The sequence below is a fragment of the Vulpes vulpes genome, chromosome 8 (genome assembly GCF_048418805.1).
Source record: "Vulpes vulpes isolate BD-2025 chromosome 8, VulVul3, whole genome shotgun sequence".
Lineage (NCBI taxonomy): Eukaryota > Metazoa > Chordata > Mammalia > Carnivora > Canidae > Vulpes > Vulpes vulpes.
The window spans coordinates 47,892,289-47,909,715 of NC_132787.1; the positions used below are offsets into that span (position 1 = coordinate 47,892,289).

At 41.4% G+C, this 17,427-nt stretch overlaps 1 pseudogene; it reads left to right on the forward strand.

Annotated features, from left to right (window-relative positions):
* Positions 1-2,580, forward strand: part of LOC112907993 (ATP synthase F(0) complex subunit B1, mitochondrial-like) — a 19,069-nt pseudogene extending 16,489 nt beyond the window's left edge.
* Positions 2,581-17,427: the final 14,847 nt, after the last annotated feature.

Sequence of the window (17,427 nt, forward strand, 5' to 3'; positions counted from 1 at the left end):
CATAAGTGCAAAGACATACAATAGATGTAGCATTATTTCTAGTAGAAAAATAGAGCTTAGTTAAATGAACTCTGGATTATGGAACACCGGTATAGTAGAATTCAATGTAACTTAAAATTGTGGTGGATCTATATGTCCTAGTAAAAAGTGATTGATGTTTGTGTGCACGTGCATGCCTGCCTGCACGCACCTGTATTTTGTTTATTGAATATTTCATTTTCTTTTTTTTTTTAAAGATTTTATTTAGTCATTCATGAGAGAGACAGAGAGAGGCAGAGACAGGAGAAGCAGGCTCCGTACCAGGAGCCTGATGTGGAACTTGATCCCAGGACTCCGGGATCAAACCCTGAGCCAAAGGTAGACGCTCAACCGCTGAGCCACCCAGGCATCCCATTTATTGAATATTTCTGTGAAGGAGTTACAAGAAGTACAGGAAGATGGTGGCCTTGGGTGGGCTGGAAGAAACTTACTGTATATACTTTAAAATATATTTTTACCATATGTTATTAGAGTTTATTTAGCACATGCATCTCTTACGCACTCATATTAAATTAAACAATTTTGCATAAAATACAAGAAAGTGGTGGGGTATTCTAACCAGCAGAATCCACAGAGTATAGAAGTGACCCTTCAATGATACAGAGGTTTTTTTTTTTTTTTTTTTAATTCTTAATTTTGCTTCAGAATAGCATTGCTATGGCACTGGAGCTCACTTATGGGGAACAGCTGCATGGAGTGTACAGGGAAGTGAAGAATCACCTAGACTGTCATATCTCTGCAGAACATGATGCATCAAAAGGAGCAAGAGCACATGATAAGCTGGGTGGAGAAGCATGTGGTGCAGAGCATCTGCCCAGCAGGTACATGGTGTTCTGAAGTTTCTGGAATTGTATTGATTTCTCTTACAAACCTCTGCTGATGTTCTGGTGCGATAGAAATAGCTGGCAAGGAGTCTTTAGCCTAGAGACGGTGGCGTCACCCTGCTTCATTTTCTGGGTAGTGGTAACTTGAAAGACACTGCACAGCTACCGTGATGGCCTTCCTCTTTCCTCAGAATTTGGTCACCAAAGGGTCTCTTGCTGTCAGAGACAGTGACAGTTGAGAGCACTGTGGCACACTTGTATTCAAGTTTTGTCACTTAGGAAAGGCTAACCAACATAGTTCATTTCTCTGTACAACAGACTGGATAAAGCTATTTCTGAGTTCCTTTCATTTCCTAATTCCATGATCTCTATTCTATTTTTTCTTCCCAGCTTCTTACATCATTGGTCTTAAACAAATGTTTTTTATTACTCAGCTAAATTTGTTTTCCTTTCTAAAGTTTATATATTTTTTTATTATGACTTGATTTCTTTCCCAAATATATACAGTATGTAGGCATTTATAATCATTTTCTGTTGTAACCATCAGGGACTAGAAGAACAGGGTCTACCAACATTTAATGGATTTTTTTTTTTCAGAAATTGTCTTTTGCATAAAAGTAACATACTTAAGAATCGATGAAAATACACAAAAAAGAAAACTTTTTATTCTTAACATTTGTGTCATTAATGTTTGTTAGGCTGCTGTTTTTCAAGCAGCTGTTAGCTATGCAAGCTAACATCGTTGGCATGTGGTTATAGCAGTGTCTGGCTTCCAATTCTATATAGATTTCATTCAAAAGCTGTGAGCCTGGGGATTTTTAACTAATTCCCTGGATTTGCTTAGAATAAATTGCATCACCCCTATGGTATATAAAATATTTCTAGTAGTCTGTCAGTCTTGAGATTCTGTAGGAACCTTGAGATCTTATAGGAGGTATCCTTTAGAATTACAGTGTTTATACCCTTCTGTGATTTGGAAACATCTAACCAGATTTCTCTTCCCTTATCACAGGAAAAGGAGACCATTGCCAAGTGTATTGCAGGTCTAAAGCTGCTTGCAAAGAAGGCTCCATCACAGCCAGTTCTGTAAATGCATCTATCCCAGTGGAGAGAGCTAGAAGCAATTGACTAAAGAAACTAGTCTGTGACAAAATCTTTCTGTATTGCTGTCTACTGAAGTTACACTTAACCCTTTCTAAAAATGCAAAGTTTGTTTCGTATAGTGAGAAAATTAAAACGATGTATTGGCCAGCAAGATGTTTTTCATCCTTTTTATATGTATTTTGAGTTCCATGATCAATTTTGAAAGAGCAGTTTGCTTTTAATAAAATTTGTTGGCTGACTAAAGACTACCAAGTTATAGTTTAAACTTGTAATTATTCTGTCATCTTGCACTTCGTTGGTGACAGTTAAAACTAGGTTTTTCAGGTTGCATAGTATTCTGAACTGTTTTAACATCATATGGCTAAAAATTAAACATGTCATGGAACTGATAATTTAGTGGTAAGCTATTTCTGGCTAATAGGTTATAGGAAATTTAAAGCTTTTTATTATTCTTAACTAAAGGAAATGTGTACCAAATCACATTATTGGCTTTATTGTTTTAGTAATATGTCCATAGGAAATATTATAAACCTGATGTGTCATAAAATTATCCCAGCTATGTGTTGGCAAATTGAACTCCAAAAAAATAAAAAAATAAAATAAAATAAAATTATCCTAGAGTCCAGCATTAAAGTCAGAAAGTTCTGCCCTTCCGTAGGTTTATCTGCATTTATATAAGCATGTACTTAAACACAAAGGACAACTTGAATAGGAAATATTTGAAAATATGTACCATTTGGATAACTGCTGTTTTCACTGACTTCCTAGGATTTTTATGTAACAGTGGATGTTGGTCGAGTCAGTATTTATTGATGCCAAATGTATTCCTCTGCTATAGAAATCAGATTGACATCTTTGCTGTTAACTTTAACGGAAGTGTTCCAAATTATTTAACAAAGGGTTTACAATTTGTGCTAAGCACCATCCTGCACTGGTCATACAGAGATAAAATTTCCTCTCTTAGAAAGTCAAAATTTGAGAAAGGCATAAGAATATGTGAGCAATAGAGACTTTAGCACAGGTGCTTTGAGATTATAATGACAAGTACCATTTCAGGTAGTCTCACGAGCCTCATTTTTCCTGTATATAACTGTCAGCATTCAGTCAGAAGCAGAACTACTAGCATATAGTAGTTTAAGTAGGCTTATATGAGATTGGACTTGATGTTGTTGTGGGAGCTGGTCAGGCATTGCTCTGCAAGGCTGTTACCTTTGTTTCTGATGTAACAGCTTGAAGTCCATGGGGCAGGCAGTAAAGAGGGAAGATGGATGTAAAGTGGGAGACATGGGAACAAGTAGAAATCACAAGCACAACCTGAAACTCTTGTCATTTTTATTACCTCTGACTTTGATGGTATAACTCCTGGAAGAGTCTCAGTCCTTTTTCACACATGCCTCGTCCAAAGTTTAGAAAAGCTGAAGAATGATCCAGGGAAAGGTTGAGAAGTTGCAGGCCCAGCTACAATTGGTGAGCCCCAGATCAGCATTAACATGTATGAGCTACTAAATAGCTGCTGCTTCACACTGGCTCTCTAAAGTTGCTCAAGAATCGAATGCTCACTAACCAAAACATTCAGGGAAGAGAAGTCTCGAAAGAAATTCAGCTTAACCCACTTGACACATTACAAACCACCACAGTAACTAGCCTACTAATAAGTGCTAACCTGAATGAATAATACATACAGACTTATCCCAAGAAGTCATTGAACATCCAGTAAAACATGGAGAGCTGAAAGGTGATAGGTCAGAAAAGGCTGAGCTGGCATTTGAAAGAGGAGGTTCACCAAAAGAATGAGGGGTTGGGTCCAGAAAGTGGCATTCGTGATTGTAGAGAAGCTAATATAGGAAAGTAGCATTTTTTGAAACTCAAGAAGTTACTCCGATGAAATATAAATAGGACTTATATTAGGGTCCTTAAATGCTGTGCTTTGAAGTTGGATTTTGTTCTCAGGAAGGGAGCCAGTAAACCGGTTTTAAGCACAGGAATGACTATTTTTCAGAAAAGTAACAACAGTGGAGGGCAGTTTGCAGAGAGACAAAGCTAGGCTCTAGGATCATTCTAGCCGAAAGACACTGAAGACCTTAACTAAAGGCAGCATTAGTGAGACTTGAATGTGCAGAATATGGAAGAAGGGAACCATCAATATGAGTCACAACTTTCTTGCTTAGAAGAGAAGAGGTGGTACTATGATTACAGTGATTTGGGGTACAGGACCAACTGATTCGGGAAGGAGAACAAGGCTAAGTATAGAGCTGTGAAGGAACGAACATCAGTGCTTGAGAAATGGCAGAGAGGATTCTGCAAAAGAAGGAATAGCCAGTTATCAAGGAAAACCAGAAGATAACAATGTCAAAATCAAGACAGCAGAGAGTTCTGAGTCAGAAGAGTCACTTTTTCAGGGGGATTAAGAGGACTTAATAGCTTGAAAGTCTTTGGTGGCCCCTCTTAGAATAGTACTTGTGAACAACAGGGACAGAAGGTTAAATACAGTGGTGGTAAAGGATTGAAAGATGGTGAGGAAATAGACCTACAGAGAGTAATTCCCAGAACACTTCTCACCCTCTCTTGTATTGTCTGTACGCCTATTGGATACCTTACGGGCATCTCAAATGTAAATTCAAAGATCTCTTAGTCTCCACCCCCAGCCTGCTTTTTCTCTAAGTCTTCTCCATTTCAGATAATGGCACCACCATTCACCCAAATTCATCGGCCCAAAAAACAAGGAGTATAGTCCCTTTACTTTCTATCAATCCATCAGCAAGTCTTGGTACCTCTACTCAAAATTTATCAAATCTGTCCACTCACCACTGCCTAATCCGAGCTGCCATGTCTCACTTGGGCTGGTGTAATTCTCTGTTGTCACACTTGCACCCCTTTAAACAATCCTCTGCAGCCAAAGTAAGCTCTATAAAATGTAAGTCGAGTCCTATCACTTCCCTGCATTAAATTTTGTAATACCCTATCACATTTAGAATAGAATGTAATCCTTACTGTTATATATAAGATGCTGTATGATCTGATCCCCAACAATCTCTGACCTCATCTACCACTCTCCCTGTGTTAATCTGCTCTGACCACCCTTTCTTTGCTATTCCTCAAACGTCTAAACTTGTCCAGTTTTGCAGCCTTTGCACAAACTTAGAGCTTCTCAGACAGGTTGCCACAGATGGCAAATACACCAGGAGATACTGCTTCTCAATATGTGGGACAGCCAGGCTCGGGCTTCTCATCAGGTCACTTGGTTGCTCCAACCTCAGAGTCTGAGGACAGCCCCACAGTCCCCAAAACCAGAGAACCGGATGAGTAATGTCCTGTGCTCAGCAACTCTGAAACCTCGCCAAGAGACTGCTCTGCCACCTGGACATAAGCAATGGTGGCCAGTTGTAGGGCACATGCTGCTTCTGTTGGGCAAGGAGCCACGGATATATATGCTGAGGGAATTTGTGTACCTATGCCCAAGGAGTATGGGAACCCAAAGTGAAGCCAGTCTGCAGTGAGAGGTGATAAGCCAAGCAGGTTTCCTAGAGGCAAAACTCCAAACTCCAGCTCTAAATCTCTACCTTCAAATCAGAAATTTATTTCTATGTGGTGGATGTGGTTTAGTACCTACAAACAGGCTGCATGATGATTGGCTGTGCCATCTGCAAATTAGAGTATCATTCTTTTTTAAACACATGATATGAAAAAGTCTAATTGAAGTATTTTTGTATTAGCATAGAAATAGTTTATAATGTCAATGAAAAAAGGGAAATATTTTTGTTAAACCTATAGTGAACATAAAAAAATTTATTATCAATGATAATTAATCATTTGAAGGCCATTCTAGTCAAGTCAATCCCCTAATTCAGTGGTTATTCTTAGCATCCTCATGGTGAGATAACCAGAAATGTTTCTTGAGGTGATTATATAGACAATATCACCTATGATGTAATCTAGCCCAAAATATTTAACTTGAATCTTTCAAGGCTTAAGATGGAAATTCTAGTTTCCAGGAAATGCAGAAGATAGAGGAACAAGATAAATGACAGTAAAGGAAGTAATTAAGGATTATGTTTCTCCATGTATTAGGTCTTAAAGTGTTTTCCATTAAAATTTTTTGATGTTCCCTGCTAAGGTCTGGTACCTCTCTTATAAAACATTTATTCTAAAACCTTTCTATTCTTTATTATTATTATTATTATTATTATTAAGTGTACCTTGCTTAAATTTTCTGTTTGTTGTTGAAGAAATAAAATTAAGACATAGATTCCTAGAACTTTGTTGTTGGGGTTAAAATGCAACTGAAATGCAAAATCTTGTAACATTTGCTTCCAGTAATGGTAGACTAAGTAAATCAGACCAGCTGTCCAACTAAAGAAGTTTTTAACATCTGGGTAAAATATAAAACCTATCCTAAGAATTTGAAAGCAGATAATGAGATAATGGGAAATTATCAGGACAAGAATTAAGAGTGGAAATTCAGAGAGGTGAGTTTAGCACTCAGGCCCGTTTATGCACTGTGAGCATTTGCCAATCTAAGAGATGGCCAAAAGACTAAGCTATTCTTTTGGTGACCTCACAGGACTAGAGGAATGAAAGATGGAGTCCAGGACCCATCGAGGAGAGAGACCCAAGTAAATATCACCACTGCCCACCACCACCACACACACAGTCAGCTGTGCTTGGAGTAAAGGTGAAGACAAAAATAACCCAGCCCTTCCATGGGTGCCCTGCTGCGAGCGGACGACTCTGAATACTCAGCCCTGAACTTGGATTAATTTGATCCCAGATTGCTGGTGCCCCCAGATCCCTGGCAAACACAATACAAGAAACCTCGTTCAGAGGAACAAAACATGGTCCTAGTTTTACATTTCTTCTACAAAGGATTTTTCAAACCCAGTTTTACAGTAAAAGATAATCAGATAATTAGGAAATAAGATACTGTAAGCAAGAACTAAATGAGCCATAAACTATGCTTACTGTATTAAAGCAGATAAAAGGGATCCCTGGGTGGCGCAGCGGTTTGGCGTCTGCCTTTGGCCCAGGGCGCGATCCTGGAGACCCGGGATCGAATCCCACGTCGGGCTCCCGGTGCATGGAGCCTGCTTCTCCCTCTGCCTGTGTCTCTGCCTCTCTCTCTCTCTCTCTCTCTGTGACTATCGTAGATAAATTAAAAAATAATAATAATAAAGCAGATAAAAGTCAGGTTTGAAAATGTTGACAGAGAACCAGAAATACTTTGAAAAGAAACAAAATTTGGAAAATACAAATTCTAGACCTGAAAAAATATATATAGAATTTAGCTCAGTTGGCCATTTTTCAATAGCAGATTAGACAAAGGTGAAAGGAGCAATTAAGAACTGGAAATAACTTAGAATATCTGGAAGAAAGAAGAGAGAGACAAAAAGATAATAAAAAGGAAGAATAAGAACTGAGAAGATACAATACAGCCTGATAAGTTGTTCAAGTTCCCAAAGAAAATGAGGCAGAGGCAATATTTAAGGAGCTTTTGACTAGATCGTGACACGAAATGGTCAGTGTGTGGTGGGGAAAATACCTAACTAGAATTCCATAGCAGTAAAAGTAGCTTCTAAGAATGGAAAAGAATAAGGATTTTGAGTTAAAAATGAGTTAGCAACCTGCAGCACTCTGTTGAAAGACTAAAAGGTATTCTTAAGACAAGGAAAATGATCCCAAGGGAATACCAGAAATGGGAAAAAGGAAGAAAAACAACTATTGAAGAAAAACAAAACAAAACATGTAAGTATACCTAAGTGAACATTGTAAGTGCAAATATAAACTCTTGGGAGATTAAAACATTTTTATGTAGAAGTAGACAAATCTATAATTACATCAGTGACTAAAAAAATAGTAAGCAGTTAGGATATAGAATTTGAACAAAATAAACTGGACTTAATAGAGATATACAGAACACAACTGCCAGTAACCATAAGCTACACATTCTTCTCAAGTTCATATGATATAGTAGTATACATGGGGTGCCTGGGTGGCTCAATTAAGCATCCTATTCTTAGTTCCAGCTCAGGGTCATAAGATCAAGCCCCATGTCGGGCTCTGCAGAGTCTACTCTCCCCTTGCCCCTCCTGCTTGTGCTTTCTCTCTCTCAAATGAATGAATGTGAATGAATAAATGAATAAATAAATAAATAAATCTCTTTTATTTTTATTTTTTTTAAGTTTTTTTTTTTTTAAAGATTTTATTTATTTATTCATGACAAAGAGAGAGAGGCAGAGACACAAGCAGAGGGAGAAGCAGGCTCCAAGCAGGGAGCCCAATGTGGGACTTGATCCCAAGTCTCCAGGATCAGGCCCCGGGCTGAAAGGCGGCGCTAAACTGCTGGGCCACTGGGGCTGCCCAAATAAATCTCTTTTATTTTTTTATTTTTTTTTTTTTTAAATTTTTATTTATTTATGATAGTCACAGAGAGAGAGAGAGAGGGGCAGAGACACAGGCAGAGGGAGAAGCAGGCTCCATGCACGGGGAGCCTGACGTGGGATTCGATCCCGGGTCTCCAGGATCGCGCCCTGGGCCAAAGGCAGGCGCCAAACCGCTGCGCCACCCAGGGATCCCTTTTTTTTTTTTTTTTTTAAATTTTTATTTATTTATGATAGTCACAGAGAGAGAGAGAGAGGGGCAGAGACACAGGCAGAGGGAGAAGCAGGCTCCATGCACGGGGAGCCTGACATAAATCTCTTTTAAAGAGAGAAACAGTACCCAAAAATTGACCGTCTGATATACATAATGCATGCCTCAACAGATTTTAAAGGATTGAAACGCATAATATTTTCATTGATCACAGAGCAATTGTGCTGAAAAGTAGTTAACAAAATAGGAAATCCACATGTATTTTGAAATTAAGAAATACAATTCTAAGTAATACATGCAGCAAAGAAGAAATTAGGAAATTTGAGAGTGTTGTTAAATGAGTGATAAAGAACAGAAGATACAGAAGCACAAAAAAGTATAAATTCTGGTCCCCAAACTTCCTGAAGTTGGGTTTGAGGTTAGAGAATCCCCAAAGAAAAGTTGTTTTATTTTGTTTTTCTCTCTGTCCTCCTCTGCCCAGAGCCAAGATTGGAATAAGCCAGTGTGATAGGTGGAATCCTGCACTGCCCCACAATATGCCCCATGTCACCCTCAAGTAAAATCCCCTCCCCTGAGCACAGATTTCAGAATCTGTGACTTGCATCTAATGAATACAATATAGCGAAGGCAATACATTGCCACACCCTCCACTGGGTTACTTTATGTGGCAAAGGTGATGAGAAGTCACTCCCACTGCTACACAACACTGTAAGACCATCCTACCAGCCAGGCAAGACTCTCCTGCTGGCTTTGAGGAAGCAAACTGCCATGTTATAAACTACCTACAAATAGGGCCATAGGCAGGCAACAGCAAGCATCTTCTAGGACTCGAGGGCAGATTCCAACAAACTAGAGCCCTCAGTCATTCAGCCAAAAGAACATGAATTCATCCAACAAATGGAGTTTGGAAGTGGATCTTGCCCCAGTCAGGTCTCTGATGAAACTAAGGCCTCAGCCAATACTTCAAATGCAACCCGATGAGACCCTAAGCAGAGAACACTGGTAAGCAGTACCCAAGCCTCTAACCTACAGACACTGAGAGATAATAAATGTGTACTCCTTTAGACCTCTAAGGGTGTGATCATTTGTTATGCTGCTGTCAAAAGCTAGTATAACAAGGACCCCTACCATTTCCAAAAAAAAAAAAAAAAAAAAAGCATGGCTTTTTTTCCTAAATCACCCACTGTGGGTCCCCTTTCAGAGAGTCTGATGCAAATTCCCTTCTTTGTGTTGGCTTTAGACTTGCTTTCTTGATCTCACACACATGGCCTTTTGACCCTAGCTCTTGGTCAACAAAAATTAGCAGCTATACCTGAGCAAATACCAGCTCCGGGTCTCACTCATTGTGCTTCCTTTCTACATGTGAGGGTTTCCAACATCTAGTTCAGCCACACATTTTTCTTTTTTTCTTTTTTAATAATAAATTTATTTTTTATTGGTGTTCAATTTGCCAACATACAGAATAACACCCAGTGTTCATCCGGTCAAGTGCCCCCCTCAGTGCCCATCACTCATTCACCCCCACCCCCCGCCCTCCTCCCCTTCCACCACCCCTAGTTTGTTTCCCAGAGTTAGGAGTCTTCATGTTATGTCTCCCTTTCTGATATTTCCTACCCATTTTTCAGTTCTGCCTGGGCAGTTTAATAGGTTAAGCATCTGCCTTTGGCTCAGGTCATGATACCAGGGTCTTGGATGGGGCCCACATTGGGATCCCTGCTCAGCAGGGAGTCTGCTTCTCCCTCTCCCTCCACCTCCTCCTTACTGGTGCACTGTCTCTCTCAAATAAATAAAAATTTAAAAATTAATTAACTAATTAATTATTTCATCCAGTGTTTGTTAGTGTTATTAAAAAGAGGATCTTTTTAAAGATCCAATCTGTTCTGTGTCCTGGGATTCATGTTCACTGTACAACCCACTGAAGTCTTGTTCCCACCACTGCTACATCCTTAGCTGTGTTCACAGAAAAGATCACAATCCTTTCATTTCCAAATCCAATCCACTCTTTCCAGTTCTCATGTTACCTGGCCTCCCTCTCTACATCATCTGGTGCTATTGGCCACAGTTTTCCTCCCTCCCCCCACCTCCCCACCCCTGGCTTCTAATAGCACATGTTTACTATCACTGCTTCTTCTCAGTTTCCTTAGCTGATGACTATCTGCCTGCCTCTTAAATATTGATGTGCCTCAGTGTTCTGTCCTGGGATTTTTTATACCCACTCTACAGACTTGTACAATCTTGACCGTTCCCTTGGCTTCTACTATCACATGTGTGCTGATAACTTCCTCATCTATACCTCAAATTGTATTAGGCAGGATAGGTTAAGTGAGATAAGAAATTATCCTCAAATCTCAGTGTAACATGGAGAAACTTATTTTTTGCTCTTGGTCCACCCACAAGTCCAAGTGACCCTCCAAAGAAACTGCCCTCTATATGATGACATAGTGGTCCTGCTTTAGAGTCTTCAACCTTACTTTCTCATCACAAAATCTCCATGATCGTCCTGCAGGAGAAGGGGTCAGAATAAGTCTAACTTCAGCAATTAAATTGTTCAACTCAAATTGTTCACTATCATCCATGGACCACTGGCCATAACTAGTCACAAGGCACCACACAGCCACAGGTGAGGCTCTGGGCCAGGAGTAGAGAAGAACTGGTTGTGGGCAAGAACTAGGACTGTCTACCACACAAATGTGTCAAATCTCATTCATGAGCACTAGGCCTGTGCATCCAGCTATCCTCTCCACATCTCTACCTGAATGTTCACAAGCTCCTGAAAGTCAATGTGTCCAAGAGTAAATGCATTATTTGTCCAATCCTACACCCCTTTCTTCTATATCTTCACTATTTATCAGTGATGTGATGCAGAAATCTAGGAGCTACCCTGAGCTCTTCTCTCCTGTACCTTCCTCTCACGTGGAATAAATGACTAGATTCATCACATTTCTGCTCCACCTCTTAGAGCTCTGCAATGGTAAAGGACTTGCTGCCCGGCCCCTCTCCAGTCCTTCCTATGTTCTGTTGCCCAAACCCCAAGTGACCATGTCACTTTTTCTTGGCCATCTCTCCATTCCCTCCAAGGTAAGGTAAGGTTTCTTTAGGATCTTCCATCACCTGGTCTTGTCATTCCTCTCCAGACCCTTCTCTTCCATTCCCCATCACCACCTGACCCTCATTTCCTACTGCACCAGGCATGGCGAAATACTTGCATTTCCTGGACTGTAACCAACATGACAAAGCATGCCTTTGCTCATGCAGTCCCTCTGCCTGGAATACACTTCCTTACTCTGCCTGCCTAGACAATGTGATTCATCTCTCAAGATGCAACTCATACATCATCTCCTCTACAATGCTTCTCGTGACGTTCAGTCTCCCTCCTTATTGTGTAAGCTCAGCCCTTTCTCTGTTGGGTCCCACTTCCATCTGGTGCAGATGTCAGCATAGCATCAACAGCATTTTATTATGCTGTTTACTTCAGAACTTGGCAGTGTGTTTGGCTCATAGTAGCTGCTCAGTAAATGTTGGATTAATTAATTGTCACTCTAAGTCTTGAGCTACGACTGTTTCCCTCTCTGGCTCCTCTTCCACTTTCAGCCCTTTGGTAACACCTTTGATCACAGTCTGACTTTTTTGGCCTTTCTTGTTTCTGCTACCACTCTGCTAAGTATCACTTACATCTCAGGCTTGAAAAAAGCATAGAAGACACTAGAGAATCCCTCTCTGGGGAAATAAAATAACTAAAATCAATAAAAATAGGTCCAATAACTCGACATATAATAGTGAAGCTTGCAAAAGCTTGCAAATTTTAGAAATAAAGAGAAAATCCTGAAACCATCTTGGGGGAAAAGAGGTCCTTAACCCACAAAGGTAGAGATGTAGACCAGCAATAGACCTATCTACAGAGACCTGGCAGACCAGAAAGGACTGGGATGTTATATTCAGGGTGGTAAATGAAAAAAAGAAAAAAGAAAAAAAAAAAGCCAAGAATACTTTTTTTTTTTAAATAAGATTTTATCTATTTATTCATGAGAGACACACAGAGAGAGGCAGACTCCCTGCTGAGAAGGGAGCCCAATGTGGGACTCAATCCCAAGACCCCAGGATCATGACCAGAGCCAAAGGCTGAGCCACCCAGGTGCCCCAGCCAAGAATACTTTATCCAGCAAGGCTATCATTCAAAATAGAAAGAGATGTATTGGGATCCCTGGGTGGCGCAGCGGTTTGGCGCCTGCCTTTGGCCCAGGGCGCGATCCTGGAGACCCGGGATCGAATCCCACATCGGGCTCCCAGTGCATGGAGCCTGCTTCTCCCTCTGCCTGTGTCTCTGCCTCTCTCTTTCTCTGTGTGACTATCAAAACTAAATAAAAATTAAAAAAAAATAGAAGGAGAGATAAAAAGCTTCCAGGACAAATAGAAACCCAAAGAATTTGTCATCACCAAACCAGCCCTGCAAGAAATATTAAAGAGGATCCTTTAAGTGAAGACAGCCCAAAAGTAACATAGACCGGAAAGGAACAGAGACAATATACAGAAACAGTGACTTTACAGGTAATACATAACTTCATATCGTTCATGTCTTTTAATAGTTACTCTAAATGTCCCAATCAAGAGACATGGGATATCAGATTGGATAAAAAAGGAAGACCCATCAATATGCTGTCTGCAAGAGACTCATTTTAGACCCAAAGACACCTCCAGATTGAAAGTGAGGGGATATAAAACCATTTAACATGCTAATGGACATAGAAAGAAAGCTAGGGTAGTAATCCTTATATCAGGCAAATCAGAATTTTTTTTAAGGTTTTATTTTTTCGTGAGAGAGAGAGGCAGAGACACAGGCAGACGGAGAAGCAGGCTCCATGCAGGGAGCCTGACGTGGGACTCGATCCCAGGTCTCCAGGATCAGACCCTGGACTGAAGGCAGTGCTAAACCACTGAGCTACCCGGGCTGCCTGGCAAATCAGATTTTAAACCAAGACTGTAACAAGAGATGAGGAAGGACACTATATCATAATTAGAGGGTCTTTCCAACAAGAAGATCTAACAATTATAAATATTTATGCCCCTAACATGGGAGCAGCCAATTATATAAACCATTTAATAACAAAATTAAATAAACACTCAATGACAATAAAATAATAGGGAACTTTAACACCTCACTTGCAGCAATGAACAGATAATCTAAACAGAAGAGAGGGGGAGGGGCAAGATGGCGGAGGAGTAGGGTCTCCAGGTCACTTGTCCTCAACAAATTACCTAGAAAACCATCCAATCATCCTGAAAATCTACGAATTCGGCCTGAGATTTACAGAGAGACCAGCTGGAACGCTCCAGTGAGAAGAGTTCGCGCTTCTATCAAGGTAGGAAGACGGGGAAAAAGAAATAAAGGAACAAAAGGCCTCCGAGGGGGAGGGGCCCCGAGGAGCCGGGCTGAGGCCGGGGCGAGTGTCCCCAGGACAGGAGAGGCCCGTCCCCGGGGGAGCAGGAGCTGCACCGACCTTCCCCGCGGAAAGGCCTCCCGGGGAATTGGAGCAGGATCCCCAGAAAGGCGGGGATGCCCTCGGGCTCCCTGGGACAGTAACAGAGGAACTGCGCCCCGGAGAGTGCGCCGAGCTCCCTAAGGGCTGCAGCGCTCGGCGGGACCCGGAGCAGCTCGGAGGGGCTCGGGCGGCGGCTCCACGGAGGGGGCTGCGGGGCTCCGGGAACAGCTCAGCGGCGGCGGCTCGGGCGGAGGAAGAAGCTCCGCGGAGGGGGCGGCGCGGCTCCGGGAACAGCTCGGAGGGGCTCGGGCGGCAGCTCCGCGGAGGGGGCTGCGGGGCGGGAGCGCGAATCCAACAGCGCAGGCTCCGGAGCACAGGGCGCCGGGACACAGCCCAGGATCCGGCCTCCCCCCGGGACAGGCAGAGGCCGGGAGGGCCCAGGACAGCGAGGACGCTCCTGCCTGGAACTGAGCAGATCAGCGGCCCCGCCCGGGAGCCCCCAGGCCCTGCAGACGGAGAGCCCCGGAGCTACTGCGGCAGCTGACCCCAGGGTCCCAGAGCTGCCCCCGCCACTGTGGCTTCCTCCCGGGGCCTCACGGGGTGAACAGCCCCCACTGAGCCCTGCACCAGGCAGGGGCAGAGCAGCTCCCCCAAGTGCTAACACCTGAGAATCAGCACAGCAGGCCCCTCCCCCAGAAGACCAGCGAGACGGACCAGTCCAAGGGAAGTCAAGGGACTTAAAGTACACAGAATCGGAAGATACTCCCCGTGGTTTTTGCTTTTGGTTTTTTTTGTTTTTGTTTTTGTGGGGTTTTTTTGTGTTTTTTTTTTATTTGTTTTGTTTTGTGCTTTTTTTTTTCTTTCTTTCTTCTTGATTTCTGATTGCTTACCCCGCCCCACCCCCCCTTTTTTTTCTTTTATCTCCTTTCTTTCTTTTTCTTTCTTTTTCTTCTCTTTTCCCCCTTTTTTTTCTTCTTTCTCTTTTTTCTTTTTCTCTTTTCTTTCCTTCTCTCTCTTTTTCTCCTTTTCCCAATACAACTTGTTTTTGGCCACTCTGCACTGAGCAAAATGACTAGAAGGAAAACCTCACCTCAAAAAAAAGAATCAGAAACAGCCCACTCTCCCACAGAGTTACAAAATATGGATTACAATTCAATGTCAGAAAGCCAATTCAGAAGCACTATTTTACAGCTACTGGTGGCTCTAGAAAAAACCATAAAGGACTCAAGAGACTTCATGACTGCAGAATTTAGATCCAATCAGACAGAAATTAAAAATCAATTAATGAGATGCAATCCAAGCTAGAAGTCCTAACGACGAGGGTTAACGAGGTGGAAGAACGAGTGAGTGACATAGAAGACAAGTTGATGGCAAAGAGGGAAACTGAGGAAAAAAGAGACAAGCAATTAAAAGACCATGAGGATAGATTAAGGGAAATAAATGACAGCCTGAGGAAGAAAAACCTACGTTTAATTGGGGTTCCTGAGGGCGCCGAAAGGGACAGAGGGCCAGAATATGTATTTGAACAAATCATAGCTGAAAACTTTCCGAATCTGGGAAGGGAAACAGGCATTCAGATCCAGGAAATAGAGAGATCCCCCCCTAAAATCAACAAAAACCGTTCAACACCTCGACATTTAATAGTGAAGCTTGCAAATTCCAAAGATAAGGAGAAAATCCTTAAAGCAGCAAGAGAAAAAAAGTCCCTGACTTTTATGGGGAGGAATATTAGGGTAACAGCAGACCTCTCCACAGAGACCTGGCAGGCCAGAAAGGGCTGGCAGGATATATTCAGGGTCCTAAATGAAAAGAACATGCAACCAAGAATACTTTATCCAGCAAGGCTTTCATTCAAAATGGAAGGAGAGATAAAGAGCTTCCAAGACAGACAGCAACTGAAAGAATATGTAACCTCCAAACCAGCTCTGCAAGAAATTTTAAGGGGGACTCTTAAAATTCCCCCTTAAGAAGAAGGTCAGTGGAACAATCCACAAAAACAAGGACTGAATAGATATGATGACACTAAACTCATATCTATCAGTAGTAACTCTGAATGTGAACGGGCTTAATGACCCCATCAAAAGGCGCAGGGTTTCAGACTGGATAAAAAAGCAGGACCCATCTATTTGCTGTCTACAAGAGACTCATTTTAGACAGAAGGACACCTACAACCTGAAAATAAGAGGTTGGAGAACCATTTACCATTCAAATGGTCCTCAAAAGAAAGCAGGGGTTGCCATCCTTATATCAGATAAATTAAAATTTACCCCAAAGACTATAGTGAGAGATGAAGAGGGACACTATCTCATACTCAAAGGATCTATCCAACAAGAGGACTTAACAATCCTCAATATATATGCCCCGAATGTGGGAGCTGCCAAATATTTAAACCAATTAATAACCAAACTGAAGAAATACCTTGAAAATAATACACTTATACTTGGTGACTTCAATCTAGCTCTTTCTACCCTGGATAGGTCTTCTAAGCACAACATCTCCAAAGAAACGAGAGCTTTAAATGATACACTGGACCAGATGGATTTCACAGATATCTACAGAACTTTACATCCAAACTCAACTGAATACACATTCTTCTCAAGTGCACATGGAACTTTCTCCAGAATAGACCACATACTGGGTCACAAATCGGGTCTGAACCGATACCAAAAGATCGGGATAGTCCCCTGTATATTCTCAGACCATAATGCCTTGAAATTAGAACTTAATCACGACAAGAAGTATGGAAGGACCACAAACACGTGGAGGTTAAGGACCATCCTGCTAAAAGATGAAAAGGTCAACCAGGAAATTAAGGAAGAATTAAAAAGATTCATGGAAAGTAATGAGAATGAAGATACAACCGTTCAAAATCTTTGGGATGCAGCAAAAGCAGTCCTGAGGGGGAAATACATCGCAATACAAGCATCCATTCAAAAACTGGAAAGATCCCAAATTAAAAAGCTCACCCTACACATAAAGGAACTAGAGAAAAAGCAACAAATAGACCCCACCCCCAGCAGAAGAGGACAGTTAATTAAAATTCGAGCAGAACTCAATGATATCGAGACCAAAAGAACTGTGGAACAGATCAACAGAACCAGGAGTTGGTTCTTTGAAAGAATTAATAAGATAGATAAACCATTAGCCAACCTTATTAAAAAGAAGAGAGAGAAGACTCAAATTAATAAAATCATGAATGAGAAAGGAGAGATCACTACCAACACCAAGGAAATACAAACGATTTTAAAAACATATTATGAACAGCTGTACGCCAATAAATTAGGAAATCTAGAAGAAATGGACGCATTCCTGGAAAGCCACAAACTACCAAATCTGGAGCAGGAAGAAATAGAAAACCTGAACAGGCCAATAACCAGGGAGGAAATTGAAGCAGTCAT